Below are 14,843 nucleotides of genomic sequence, written 5' to 3' on the forward strand. Positions count from 1 at the left end.
TGGTTCAGGGAGGGCACGTGACACTTAGTTGGTCCAATCAGAGTGTATCCTGGGATTTATATAGGGCTCCTGGGGTCGGTCCTTCCGTTTTCCAGGAGTAGTAAGAGAGGTGGCCAGGGGCTGCTAGAGGTCACCAAGGGAAGCCCAAGAATGAGGTTGGTGAAGTGGAAGGCATACAGTTCATTCTCTATAAGACAGCATCCTATATAGCAATGGTTTCTGGGGTGCTAAGATGGATTTTTTTTTTTTTTTGAGACAGAGGCTCAGTATGTAGCCTAGACTGGCCTCGAACTTGTGATCCTCTTGCCTCAACTTCCTGAGTGCTGGGATTACAGATGTGTGCTACCATTCTGGCACCTGAGATGGGTGATTCTCAGACCTCTGTTGGTGAGTATCTTGCTTTGGAAAAGAAAATCTACTACACGTGTGTCAGTTCTAAGACTGTTGTGTGTTGTTTTAAAACGTGCATTGGACACCAGTGAGCCAGCCATCACGGCCATCCCTACGGTGGGGGTGTCTGGCTGCTCCACCCAGGGATAGGGTGGGACTTGAACCCTATAGGAAGAGGGGGTCGCAGCTTAGGTGAGCCAGTTACCATTCCGTGTGCTTGGTGCAGAGGACCCCTGAAGCTCAGCCCTACACTGAGGCTTTCCCTCGGATCTTGGAGACGTGGCTGTGTGGTCTCAACCTTAAACCCGGTCACGCAGAGGGGCAAAGTGGGAGATGTGACCGTGCGGAGGCGGGCGCCTCCTTTTGCTTCTCCATCGGGGACTTGTGGGCTGTGGGGGTTCAGTGCCCAGCTCACATTCTGGCGCTGCCGTTTGCTAAACTCTTTCCCTGTGTAAATCGTCTGGCCTCCATTTTCTTGTCTGCAGAACGGAGAGGAAGGAAGGGTGTGGTGAGATTTGCTGGGGGATGATCTTTGGAGCCCTGGTGAGTGCTGGGCAGCCGCTGGTAATCCCTGGCACTCGGCTGTGAACTGGCTTGCTTCCCTGCTGCAAGACCTGGTGGTGGTGCTCATGTTGACCTCGTGCTGTGGGTGGCCTGCAGTGGGTTGGGACACACTTCTGGTCCCAGGTCAGTTCCCCCTGCTAATTTGGAGAAGGTGAGGCTGATGTTGCTCCTATACACACCACACCAATGCCATCCTAACTGTGGTCTACCCAGTGAGTCACGAACTCCTCAGCCAACTCATGGGACATCTGAAGAGCCTGGCAGGAAACAGGCTGAGCCGCGGCCCAGTGGACCGGTCACAGCAGCAGGACAGGGTAGCTCAAGGCCCTTGGAGGGCACCTGATCTGCCCTCTGCCATCATCTTCAGTTGCATCTTAAAAAAAAATTAAATATTTTTGAGACAGGGTCTTGCTGTGTAGCCCAGGCTGGTCTTGAACTCGAGATCCTCCTGCCTCTGCCACCCAAAGATGCAGCTTTGTCCTTTTCCCATTTTTTAAAAAACCATACTTGAGCCACCAGCCTCCATGCTGCTTCTAGAACATTCCAAAAAGACTCCCCTGCTCTCTTTTGCATTGAAAGGCCTGGGGGCTCCCCACCAACCCCAGCTTCTTCTAACATGCAGTCCTTCTCATTCTTTGGTTTTTGGCTCAAACATTATCTCCTCACTCAAGATTTCCATAACCTCCATCTGAAGTCATTCTTTCTAGAACCATTCATCTTTGATTCCTGCTCTGGCTCTAGGGCACACAGAGCTCACGAGATATCTGCCACCTATCCATACAGACTGCAAGCTCGGAGAGGGCAGGGGCCTTGCCTGATCCTGCTTCCACTGCACCCAGCACTGTGTGCCCAGCCTGGCATCCAAGAGGCATCAACTTCTATTTGGTGAATGATTTAAGGCAGGGATTGGAAAACTATGTTTGTTTGTTTGTTTTTTGCTAATAAAGTTTTATTGGAACACAGTCATGCTCATTCCTTGACATGGTGTCTTGCACTATGCTGTATTTCGATGGCAGAGTTGAGCAGCTGGGACAAAGACTTAATGTCTCAAAAAGCCTTGAATATTTTACCCTTTAGAGAAGCTTGTCCACCTCAAGCAGGGAAGGCAGCTCTGCTTGCAGTTAGACTGTGTGGAAGGTCCGTGGGGAAGGAAAGAGGAGGCTGTAGCTGTCTGCATCCTGATTGTGTGGAAAGCTGGGGTGGAGCTTCAGGTGCAGGTCCCATGATGCAGACTAGAATGTGCACCCCTCTGAGGCTTTTGAATTCTGATGCTGAGGGCAGAAAGAGGGCTCTTGTCTCCCTGAATGGAACTGAGTGCAGCTGTAGGTGCAGTGGGTGTTTTGGAGTCAGACCTGTGTTAAAAACCTGCTATGGCTGTGTCACTTGGGGGAGACTTGGCTCGCTTCTCCAAGCTTCTATTCACTCATTGGCAGAACGAGAGGTATCATGATATTGATATTAGATGTAGCTTCTATCTCTGCCTCTGACATCGCCTGCATTTGAATCCTTCCACAGGACTTTGGGTGCTGCTCAAATTGGGGTTCATACAGCAAGACACAGGGGTACTGAGAACAGATTAAAAGCTTGACTTGAGGCGATTGCTCTCAAGGCATGTTTGGATGGTGTGTGGAGACACCCTGGTTGTTGAGAAAGGTATGGGGAAGGGTCGCTGCTAAACAGGCTACAATACACAGGACAGCCCACAGCAGAGAGGAGCCAGTAACCTCAGTGGTACTCCATGGTGCACCCTTCTTCTGTGCTTGGTGCCACTGAGTCCCTGGAGAACAAGAAGAGGGGAGGCATTCTCTTTTTTGCTGTACTGGAGGATTGGCCCCATGCCTTGTGCTTGCTAAGCAAGCACTCCACCACTTGAGCATACCCCCAGATTTTTCACTTCTGTTTTTGAGAGCCTCCCTTTTGGCCCAGGCTGGTCTCAAACTCACAATTGTCCTGCCTCTATTTTCTAAGCAGCTGGGATTACATGCATGCACCACCTTGCCCAGCTTACAAAAGGCATCTTCTTGTGCTGTCAGTTCTGCTTGATGGTATGAAACTTAAAATGTCATAATGTGGAGGAGAAAGCAACATGTGCGTGGCTTTTAAACAAAACCCTGATATTTTCAAAGGTTACACAGGTGTGCTTCTTTGGCTTTGCTCACTCGTTTCCATCCTCTAGACAGGATGCTAAAGGATGCTGTGGGCACTGCTGACCGAGGGGTGATTTCCAATAAAACACTGACGCCTTGCACACTTTATGCTTTTTTTCGCTCCCCAGCCTTGCTTTTCACCATCTGTAGTCTCTGCCCCATCCACATCAGGGAAGAATGGCAAATAGTGTGTTCACAATAAGCCAGGCTCCAGCTGAGTAGTTGACACACAGTCTCCCCTTATTTATCCACACTACCAGAAGCATACCCAAATAGACATTCACTTTTCTGCCTCTGGGCTCAAAAGTCTTCCACGTCCCTTTTCACAATCACACAAACTCCTATTCATCCCTCAAAACTCAGTTTGGGCAAATCCTCATAAGTCAAGTAGTTAAGAGCATGGACCCTGAACCCAGTTGCCTAGGTGTGTTTCCTCTTTCCCCCCGGCTTTTTTTTTTCTTTTTGTGTGTGGTACTCGAGTTTGAATTCAGGGTTTTGTGCTTTCAAAGCAGGCACTCTACCACTTGAGCCACACCTCCGGTTGATTTTGCTCTGGTAGTTTTGGAGATGGGAGTCTCATGAACTATTTGCCCAGGCTGGCCTCGAACTATGATCCTTCTGATCTTGGCCTCCCAAGTAGTTTGGATTACAGGTGTAAGCCATGGGTGGCTGGCTCTCCTTTGACTCTTTTTTGCTGTGTTTTCTTGGGTAGGTTGCTTTCCAGCTCTGTGCACCAGTTTCCTTTCTAAAAGGTGTAGTAGTGAGGATTAAATGAGATAATGAGTCCTGGCACTACAGTGGATGCTTGTTGAGCATTAGCTATTATTATAGTTTTAGGTTTTCCTTGATGTCTCCCCATCACCATCCCGTCACAGCTGCTGGGATCCAGGTCACAGAAGGCATTTCTGGATTTATTTGTAGGTGTTCATAAGTGATTGTGGACATGAAGATGATACAGAAGTGACTCAGTAGTTATATTTTGTAGGATTGGCTCCTAAACTTCACAACCAAAAAAACAGTTCCAGCCTCAAACAAACTTTTGAACCCTGCATGAACAGAGTCCACTGCTAATGAGAAAATCCCAGCGCAGGTGCCGGGGCAGCCTGAGACCATAGGTGGTGTGTGGGCACAGTCAGAAGTTCCAGCTAATAAGAGGAGAAGGAGGCCAGGCCTGGGGTCTCCACCCGGGGCAGTTCTGAAATTGCTCACTGTGGAGCTGGCCGCACTCCAGAAGTACAGGTTCATTAGCTCTGTCTGCCTGGCAGCGATGACAGTGACAGGGACGATAATCTCCTATATTTGCAGAGGGCTTCCTGTGTCCTCATTTTCACTCTGTCCTGGTCTGCACAGAACCATATAATGGAGCTCACAGCCCAGCTCTTTCTGCCCTGCTGCTTGTCTGACCTTGGCCAGACCTGTTTTCCTCTCTGAACCTCCTTTTTCTTGTTGCAAAATGAGGGTGGAGAACACTGACCCATGGGTTGCTGTAAGAAGTCTGGTTGAGATCAGCAGTGAGCTGTGGGACCAGCTTTCTGAAAGGGAGGCCCTGATGTGCAGCGTTTGCCCATTTCCAAGGTGTAAACACTACCACCGTGCCGTGGTCAATGTCATGACATTGAACACAGACTTGGGACGAGATTCACACCCTCTGCTCTTGTGAGCAGCTGAGAGCCGGCTCTGCCTCATCCTGTCAGACCTCTTACGTTAACTCTGCTTTGCTGGTCAGTGGATCCTGCGTTGAAAAAAAGATCCTGAGGCCATGTCTGGGAACAGAGGAAAAGTATGGGTGAATCACTTCTGGCTGGAGTGATGGAGGAGACATGACCTCCATCAGCGTCTGGTACCCAGCAGACACTAACAAGGACACACATGAAATTGGGCGGGGAGCTAAGGGACTATCTTGTGTGCTTACGCTCACACTGGCTGGATACACACATAGCGATCTGTTGTACCACAAGTTGGTAAGTGCTTCAAGGCAAGGTGATGTGGTGTAGAGAAAATTTGGGTTTCAGAGTCAAGTGGACCTGGGCTGATTTTCTAGCCCATTAGTCATGACCTTGGAAAAAAATGCTTATTCCTCCCTGACCCTCTGGTTCTTCATCTTAAAAAGGGCACATTAGTGACACGATGGAATATGATAGGCATGAAAATAAAGCATGACACTCATTCCTGATGTGTTCCTGTCTCTCTCTCTCTTTTTTGGTATTCTGGGGATTGAACCCAGGGCCTCGTGCATGCCAGGCAAGCACTCTACCACTTAACCCATACCTCCAGCCCTCTTGTTTTTGGGACATGCTCTTGCTACTTTTTGCCTGGTCTGACCTCCAAGTCATGGTCCTCCTGCTTCTGCCTCCTGAGTAGCTGGGATTACAGGCGTGTACCACCACGCCCAGCTGCTGATGTGTTTTTAAGGACTGTATTCTTTTCTTCTGTTCAGTTGGAGGCTGCAAATGGATTACTGGACTCCCAGTCAAGTCAGCACCATAAACCCTGAAAACCCTGGACTGATTTCCAAGCAGTAGCAACACTCAAGACACTAACATGACATCTCCCTCTACTTAAAAATTTCCCCTTCTTTTCCTTTAGCAAATAGAAGAATAAAATGGAAAAAAAAAAAAGAAAGAAGATACTTACCCAAATTCTGCAGACAAACATCCATTGGTAGTTCAGCCCCAAAAAGTGTCCTCCAAGTCAGGGTGGCTTTGGTTTTGCCACATGCTGGGTTCATCTTCTGGAAGAAGCAGGTTCTCAGAGAAATGCTGATGTCACCCATCACTGCCTTGCTATGAAACACACAAATACATTGCATTCAGTTAGACCACGAGATAGGGAGTTTTTAATTACCAAGTTCCCTGCCCATCTTGCAGGAGTGCCTTGGTCACTGTGTACTCCTAAGAGTCCCCTTTTATTTTTTTATTTCCTTCGTGGACATGAGACTAATTCTCCCCCACAATTGAGCCTCTTTCCTCTTGGAAGATGTGAGCGAGAGCCAGGTGCTGGGTCCCCCATGAAAGGAACTGTATAGGGAAGTGAGGGGTCGAATGTGCAAATCTGGGCAGTGCTCACTGTTCCTCTGTGTCTCTAGACAAGTCTAACTGCTCTGGTGACCATGAGGACTTTCTCCTTGGCTGATGTGATCAAGGCTCTAAGGTTCTGTCTTTAGAACGCTAAATAAATCACAGAGGGCGGAGTGAGTGTGTGCTGAACTATGCGTGCTGAGTGTGGAGGTCTGGGATGTGAGACTTTGCATTTCTATTTAACAAGTACCCGGATGGTGTCCACGCTGCTGGTCCCTGTTTTGAGCACTAGTGCCTGCAGGGTAGTGAATGGAAGAGAAAGCAAGACCTTTGGCCCCAATTAGACCTGAGTTGGGATCCTGGCTCGGTGCTTTCATGGATATGTGATCATAAACAAGTCAACTCTTGGCTTCAGTTTCCCCATCTGTCATAGGAGTGGCATCACTATCACAGGTAGGCCAAAAGGAGTAAGCAAGATGGAGAATGTAAAGTGGTTGGTTGGCCCAGTGCCTGGTTGGTCACTGGCAAACTCCTGGATGACAGTCCCCATCCTGTGGGCAGCCTGTCTCTCCAGGGACCTTGGAGGTTGTTCTTCCCAGTTCAGCAGAAAAGACTGCAGTAAGTGAAATTCAAGTCCACCCCAAAGCCATGATCCGCCCCACACTCCCACCGGCAGTCAACAGGCTCCTCAGGAGGACTGCAGGGCTTGTGCCAATACTCCCAGCCTTTTGGGTCTTCAGTCTCATAAAATGTAGCTACTTCTACCTTGTGGAATTATGGGTGGATCAGAAAGAATTATGATAATGATAAAAATCAGAGGATCACACTCCTTACCATGAAGTTTGTGGGAAGCATCTGAGTTCTCAAACTTCCATGAGCTGCTGAATTTACAAGTGGTGAAATTGAGTAGCAGAGAGGTTAAGTAACATGCCCGAGGACACAGAGCTGGCAAGGGACTGAGTCAGGATTTGAATTCCAGGAACCGAGCTCCTGGGAGTTTAAAAGTGAAGGCACTAGGCTCTACTGCTTCCTAATTATTTTCCCCAGCATTTAACATGGGGACGGCAGGCAGGGCTGTGCCAGTATGACTGCTTGATGGTGGAAAAATACAAACAGAGGTGTCCCCTTCGATAACTTTCTGCTGAATCCTCTGGGCTTCCTGCCACGTGGTTTCGCTAGCACCTTTTAATCAAACATCACAGATACAGTAATCATAACCACGTGACTCAACTCACTTGTTTTGGGCTCAGCTTCCCCCATCTGTTGCATGAGGATGACATCATCTTCCCAGGATGGGCTTAGAAGATCAAGAAACCTGATGGATGCAAAGTGCCTGACCCACAAGGTATTGCAGTACCAGTGGAAGGATCAGCTCTGTAGATGCCTGCACTCCCCAGGACTGTGTCCTCCCCAGGACCCAACACAACCAATCTACATTTCTTTTCCTAGATCTGAGAGAGTCAGATCTAGGGGCTCAACATTTGGAAGACAATGTATTATGTGAGCAGCAAGACCTGCACCTAGGGTGTCTCCAGACCTGATTGGCTGCAGTGTTGTCAGGGGAGCAGATTCTGGAGTCCTGTCAATCACTCTAGCAGGAAAGAGAAAAACCCTTGAACAGCAAGGTTGTGGACAGGGCAGGCAGGACAATGGGTACCAAAGCTAAGGAGGCCCGGCTTCCTGGAGCACTGCAACACACTGCAGCAAGTTATTTATGACTAAGAAAACTGTGTGGGTTGTGGGGGGGTGGGGGGGGTGGGGATAGGCTTCTTCCCCCCAGTGCAGATAGCAAACCAGCTCAAGGCTGACCACTGACTCTGCCTGCCCTGCAACACCCTGGGAGCCCCCAGAGAGAGAATACCCATTACCCAGGCCTTTGGGAATTGTCAAAGGTGCATCAGGCTAATTGTGGAGCAGCTGGGGTGCGGGGAAGAGAACCGTGAACTTGGAAATGGACTCCAAAGTGCTGTACCTTGGTTTTCTCATCTGCAAAATGGGACAGTCAGGCTTGACTCAGAGAGGCAGGGAAGTGGAGGGCCAGGTCTCAGCCAGTCTGAGTTTGGAGCTGACTCAGCCTCTTGTAAGCTGTGCCTTTCTGGGAAAATTACTTCCTTGGTCTGACCCTGGGGTTGCTTTTCTGTAAAAAGGGTGATGAAGGGGCCTAGACCCTACAGAGTTATTGTGCATATGAAAATGAAACAGCGTGTACCCAGCACTTGGCAAACAGTGTGTCTGCTCTTCTTATTGGAGGAGTTGTTCATTTGTTCCTTCCAGGGTGGGGACGGACTGTCAAGAGTTGAATAAGATTCATCTGAGACAATGAGGCCCTGTTCTCAGCAGGCCTCAGCTTCCCCGTCCTAGCCTTTCCCACCTGCTGACAGGAAGGAAGGACTGTGCCAGCACTTTTTCTAGAGTCCATCACTTAATTTCATGACACTTGAGATGCATGTCATTGTCATCTTCATTTTGCAGATGACACCACTGCAAGATGAGTCACTTGCAGGCTAAGTGACATGCCTGCCCAAAGTTAGGCAGATGTTGGAAGGAAGGTGGAGCCAGGGTTGTGAACCAGGTAGTCTGCTTCCCAGGTCTTTGCTTTTCACTCTCCATCATACAGCGTCCCCGGATGCAGGCTGTGCCCCTGACCTTGCCCTCTGTGCCCGTCTCCTGTTGGCTTTAAGACCATGCTGCCCAAAGTGGTTCAGTCCTGAGAGATGTCGGCTGGACTTGACTCAGTTCAGCTCAGCTCGCTGGGTTTAAGTCAAGCAGAACACATGTGCCCAGGTTGTCCGTGATGGTTCATCACGGATTGGATTGAGAGATACCTAGGAGATTAGTAAAGCACGCTTCTGGGTGTGTCCATGAGGGTGTTTCTAGAAATGGTTGGCACTGGGACTACAACTGAGAGTGGGAAGTCCCATCTTGAGTGTGGACAGCACCATCAAATAGGTTGGGGGCCCAGTGGAATAAAACAGGAGGAAGGAGGAAGCCCCTGCTAGCACATGCATTTTTTTTCTGTTCCCCTCCCTCCTTCTTTCTCTCTTCCAGATGACAGGAAGTCTGTCCTTCCATTATCCGTGAGTCAAGATCTAAAGGAACTGTAAGTTCTGTGCCGGCTGGGGCAGATTTCCTGTTCCCCAGGGAAAAGCAAGGGCAAGCTCCAGGAAGTCTTGCTTTATGAGCTGATGTGACTGTCCTCCTTGCTCAGAGACAATTCCCTTTCACGATGCCTGCACCCTTCCTCTTCCATTCCTGTTGGTGGATACTTCAGCATTTGGACTGGAAGGAGGGTCACAGACCATCCACCCCAAACTCATTTCAAAGGTGCAGAGTAAGGGTCCAAGAAGCAAATCCTCAGAGCTGCGCAGTTGAGGGATCAGAGCTCTGGTCTCCACTCAGCACCTGCTGGGATTAATCTAGTCAAGAGCGTTAGAAGGGGGGAGGATTGAGATTTGGCTTTCAACAATGCACATCAATCATGTTATTGATCCTTTATGCTTCTTTTCATCCCCCTTGTGTTCTGGATCCCTGCACTATGCTTGCTGCAGGCTTCTCCTGCAATAAAAACCATGTAAATTAAATGCTGACTTACACGGAAAAGGAGGACTTGGTGTGGGAAGGTGGGAACCACTGAATAAGCCTGGAAACAGAGTACTATTGACCTTGGGCTCTGCCAATTTAAAAGAAAGATGGCTTCAGTTGAGAACAGATGTTTGATTTCCTTCATCCCTTCCCCCTACCATGAAATTCGGTCCTTATTTCCACTTTGTGATGTGAACTCTGGGAGGTGGTGTGGCTCAGTGCAAGGAGACCCCTCAAAAGCAGGTTCAAGTCATTTGCTCGACACTGACTGGCTGTGGCTCCTACCCCTACCGAGCCTCGTTTCCTCATTTGTTAAACTGAGATGATAATACCCAACATGCTGGGGGTGCAGAAGGACTGAATGTGAATTTAAAGACCCATTTTACTCAACAGATGGCAATTTACTATTTGTATTATTTTTATTATTTTGGAGGAGTATCTTTGTATATTTGGGATGCTGTAACAGAATACCATAGACTAGGTGGTATTCTTTTGGAGAATAATATTGGTTAGTTATCTCTTATCTCTCAAAGTACGATACATTCTTTCCCCCTGGGCCACCAAACAGTCTGGTGATATTTCAGGCCTCATGGAGCTTGGACAGGGTCATTTTTATCTGTGAGCAAGTCTGAAATTATACCACTGTGTAGAGTAGGCTGGGGACCTTCTGTCCACTTGCACCATGCTTTTCCTTGTGACTGCTTTGTAGCAGGGAAGTATTAGTCTGCTTTCTTTTGTTCCTGGGCAGTTGAATTCCTTTAGCTCTTGACTTGTGGGTGATGAGTGAACCTTTCCTTGCTTCGGTTTTTGCTCCGCTGTTCTGATCATGAACAGAAGACACAGATTTAGCTTGTGGCTGGAGGAATTGGCTTTGGAACTGAGTTTGATCCCAGCTTTCCAGCCCCATCTGTGCAGTCTCTGTGAAAACAGAGTATTTTAGAGTCCACTTTCTTGGGGATAACTGGGTTAGATGACTCCTATGTTCCCTACAGTGTTGCCATAAAGAATAGATGAAATGAATGTCAGGCAAGTGCTCAGATTATGGCCTACATGTTAGCTGCTGATATGTCTTTTTTTTTTTGTTTTTTAAAGGAAACCCTGTTTCTAACTTTGTCTGCCTTGATACGCTCCTGAGTTGGAACATCAAGAGCTCACTAATGGGCTATTCAAAGTAGCATCATTATCCATTTGCCTTGGAGAACAAAGGGTTAACAGATTTTCAGATGAGGTAGATAGCATTAGTATGAAATGACGGCAAAGAACAGATGCCAACCACCTTGGCTTGGTGTTTGAGACCTTCCATGATATGACCTTCATCTGCCTTTTGGCCTTCTTCCCCTCTGCTTGCACTCACAGGCATGTGAGGTAATGATGGTGTACGGTTTCACACTTTACCACTTCATTCATTTGCCTGTGTTGTAGCCATCCTCTGCAGAGCTCCCATCTCTACATTCATAAATCCAAATAGGCTTATCCTTACCTCCCCTGACCTTCCCACACAGGGCACATCTGTTACTTTGGCCTTGTTAAACAATCCTCCTCTTCTTTTAACAATGCTCCTCCCCTACGGGCTAAGTGTTGGGTTGGTCTCCATCTACAGTTTACTAAGGTGGACAAACCCAGAAAGCAGAAGGGTGTAAAGAGACAGTGGGAACACTTCTTAGTGAAGTCCACTCTGTGAAGAGTTCTCCTAGAAGTTCTTTGCTCCAGTCCCGCCCCATTCATATCTTTTTACATCTCATTGGTCAAAATGTGGTCATGTGGTCACATCTGGCAAGGAAGTCTGGGAAATGTAGTCTTTTTTTGCTGAGTTCCACAGTGTTCCCATGCTAGCAACTAAGGGGAAATCAAGTAGGTATTAATATCTTTGCCACCGTCCCATCACACATAGCCAGGGTGGTGATGGAGGTTGGGGAGAGAGTTGAGAGTAATTTAGGAGTAAAACACTGACCTGGAGTGTTGACACACAGCTTTATTCTTTCAATGCAGACTAGAAATCAGCACAGTCTGGATCCTCAACTTTGCTCTGCCCTGCATGAACTTGGGGACTTGTAGGATATTCCTCTCATCCCTCTGATATTCTCATGGAATCCCCCTTCCTATATGGTCAAAAGCTATACATGTTTCTGTTGTTACTAAGCTCCTTCTTGCTGTCTTTGGCTCCACCTATAAAAATATTTAAAAATTTGTGCTTGACGCATGGTGTGGGATTATAGACTCTCACGTCTGAAATGAAAAGCAGTTTATGCATTATTCAAGAAAAATATTGTATTATTGAACAACAGTTGGGTGCATTCATCCCTTGTTATGCATTCCAGCCATTGCAGCCTTATTAGTTGATGTGTTCTGTGAAGATTTTACTGATGCGGTTTGTAAACCAAGGCAGAGATCAAACACTAATGTGTTTAGAGGGCAAGATTAAGAGATTATCATAAAACCATCAAATTATCCCGTGCTTGGGATCCTTCTACCTGTTCCTACCACATGGAGAGTCAACCTGGGCTTGAATTCTGCCAGTGATGGGAAACTCAGGACCTCCCATTTCCACCTTTGGGGAGGTTGAGGAAGTTCCTCTCACACCAGGCTGAAGTTTCTTTCCCTGTGGCCTCTGCAACCTGGGAAACATGGTTTCAGAGGTTTCCCATGAAACATGGCTCAATTCTGTTCTTTATCCCCCATAGTTAGTGAAGATGGCAATTGTCAAAACCCACCTGGGTCACTCTTCCAAGGCTAAATACCTCTCAATTCTTTAGCCCATAGCAAAGAGGGAGAGTTAATTAGACCTAAGAAGTATTTATCAAAGATCCAACCTTTTATGATCCAGGCACTTTGTAAGCAGTTTATGGTTTATAATACTTTGCAGTCCAGCAGAGAATTTGTAGAACATTCAACCAGCAGCGTTCAAAGTCCACATTCACACATTTCCAGCTCTGTCTCCCACTACTCTCTCTCTTACCCTCCTTCTTAAGCCTCCTTGGATTTTCTGTTCATCCAACACAAAAAGATCTTTCCTGCCTCAGGACCTTGGCTCGTGCTACCTCACTGCCTAGGATGCTATCTCAAGGTCTTCACATCTACTGTCACTTCTCACCATGCATCTTTCAACTCACATGACATTTACTCAGAGAAGACTGTTTTTGGCTTGCTTTTTTGAGACAGGGTCCCAGTATGTAACCCAGGTTGGCCTGGATCTTGTGATCCTCCCGTCTTGGCCTCTTGAGTGCTAGATTACTGGTATGTGCCACCATCACTAGCTCTCAGAGAAACTTTCCTCTGTTTCTATTTAGCATCTGGCCTCAAACCACTTCTACCTCATCCCTCTTTTAGTCCATTAGGGTTGCTAGAACAAGATACCATAAACTGGGATGCTTATAAATAACAGAAATTATTTCTTACGGTTCTGGAGACTGAGAAGTCCAGCGTCAAGGTGTTGACAGAATCAGTATCTGGGGTGTTTCCTGGTCCATGGATGGCTTTGTGTTCACACACAGGGAAGGGTGGATTTCTTTTATATAGGCACTAATACCATTTGTGAGAGCTTTATCCTTCTGATCTAATCACTTCCCAAAGGCCCAGCCTCTGGATATCAGGTTTTCAGAATATGGACTTTTTTTTGGGGGGGGACATGAACATTCAGGTCCTATTACTCTCCAGGTGATTACTCTGCTTTGTTTTTCTGTTGTGTTTTCCACTCAGTCCACCAACTTGACCAATATTTACTGAACAGCTACCATGTACCAGCTATCATTCTAGACATTGGGCTCACTGGCCCAACAACAAACAGTGAATCTTGCCTTCCTAAAGCTGAACTTTCACAGGAGAGACAGAAAGTATGCAGCGCACATGTAAATAAATAATGTTAGTTAGGAGGAGTCATGAGTTACAGAAGAGCAAAGTAGGGCAAGGTTGGGGGATTGTGAGCACCCACAAAGGCCATCTGGCTATTTGGTAGGGGATCAAGGACTAGACCCAGACATCTTTACACTCAGAGCTCTTTCCCAGCAACCCATGGATTGCTAAGTCTCATCCATAAGAGATGGGATTTGAGTAAGGACAGTTTCAGTCCACAGAATCATATTTTTTCTTTGCTTTCTATTGGTTGCTTGTCACCCTTCTCTCCTACAGAGTAAAGCTCTATAGGGCAAGTATCTTGTCTGTCCTGTTTCCTATTTGTACCCAGTGCCCAGTGCACTGTAGACACTCAATGGATTTCTTTTTTTTTGAATGACTGTTGTGTGCCTGTAGGACAAGATAAGAGGCTGTGGCGAAGTCTTTGTGTTAGATATGCTGTAAAACCCATGCATATCTAAGAGAGTCATCAGCACCTGCATGACTCTCTTCTTCCCAAGATGCTCATTTTTAGGTCTGCATCCTCTTTTCTCTCATAGATTGGGGAGAAGAGTGGTGAACTCAGTTCCATTTCCATGGCTGTGGGTAGGCTAGGCAAGTGTTATTTCTATTCTGCAGATGAGGACACTGAGGCTCAGTGAGGTTCAAGAGCATGCAGTTTTAGAGACAGAATGTGGAGCAAAGCCCTGCCACCAACAGGAGGGCCAAGGCTTTAGCAAGTCCCATCTCCATGGCTTGTCTGCATCTTCCTCATGCCAGAGCTTCCCTGAGCTGCACAGACCATGGTCCCTGCCCAAGGGACCCTTAGGAGAGCTCTCTCTTCATCTCCTCCTCAGACGCCAGGTACTGAGATGGAATTTCCCCAGCTTGCTGCTCCACAGCTGTCTGAACCAATCCAGTGAAAGCAAATCTGCTCAGCCTGATGGGTCCTCTTGAACAGAACTAAATGAATAAGCAGGAAGCTTTGAATAATTGGCTTTTGCTTCTCAAAGCCAATTGTTATCAAAATGAATCCTTCATTCTGCCTCTTTCATTACATTTAACTAAATTGTCTTTTGGGGCACAGGAAAAAGGTTAACTCTTTGACTTCCAGATGTTAGGGACAACCAATACTTCCTTAGCATTGTACACAAGTTTTGAATTTGCAAAGGACTTTCATACGAATCCTATGACTTCAGTCCAGGCATTGCAAAGTGATGCTTATAGGGTATTAGAAACTCTGGACATTCAAGGATGCATTCATTTTCAAGTAACTAGAAAACTCAACTCCTGGGCTGGGGGTGTAGCCCAGTGG

This window comes from Castor canadensis, chromosome 17 (assembly GCF_047511655.1).
Source record: "Castor canadensis chromosome 17, mCasCan1.hap1v2, whole genome shotgun sequence".
Classification (NCBI taxonomy): domain Eukaryota; kingdom Metazoa; phylum Chordata; class Mammalia; order Rodentia; family Castoridae; genus Castor; species Castor canadensis.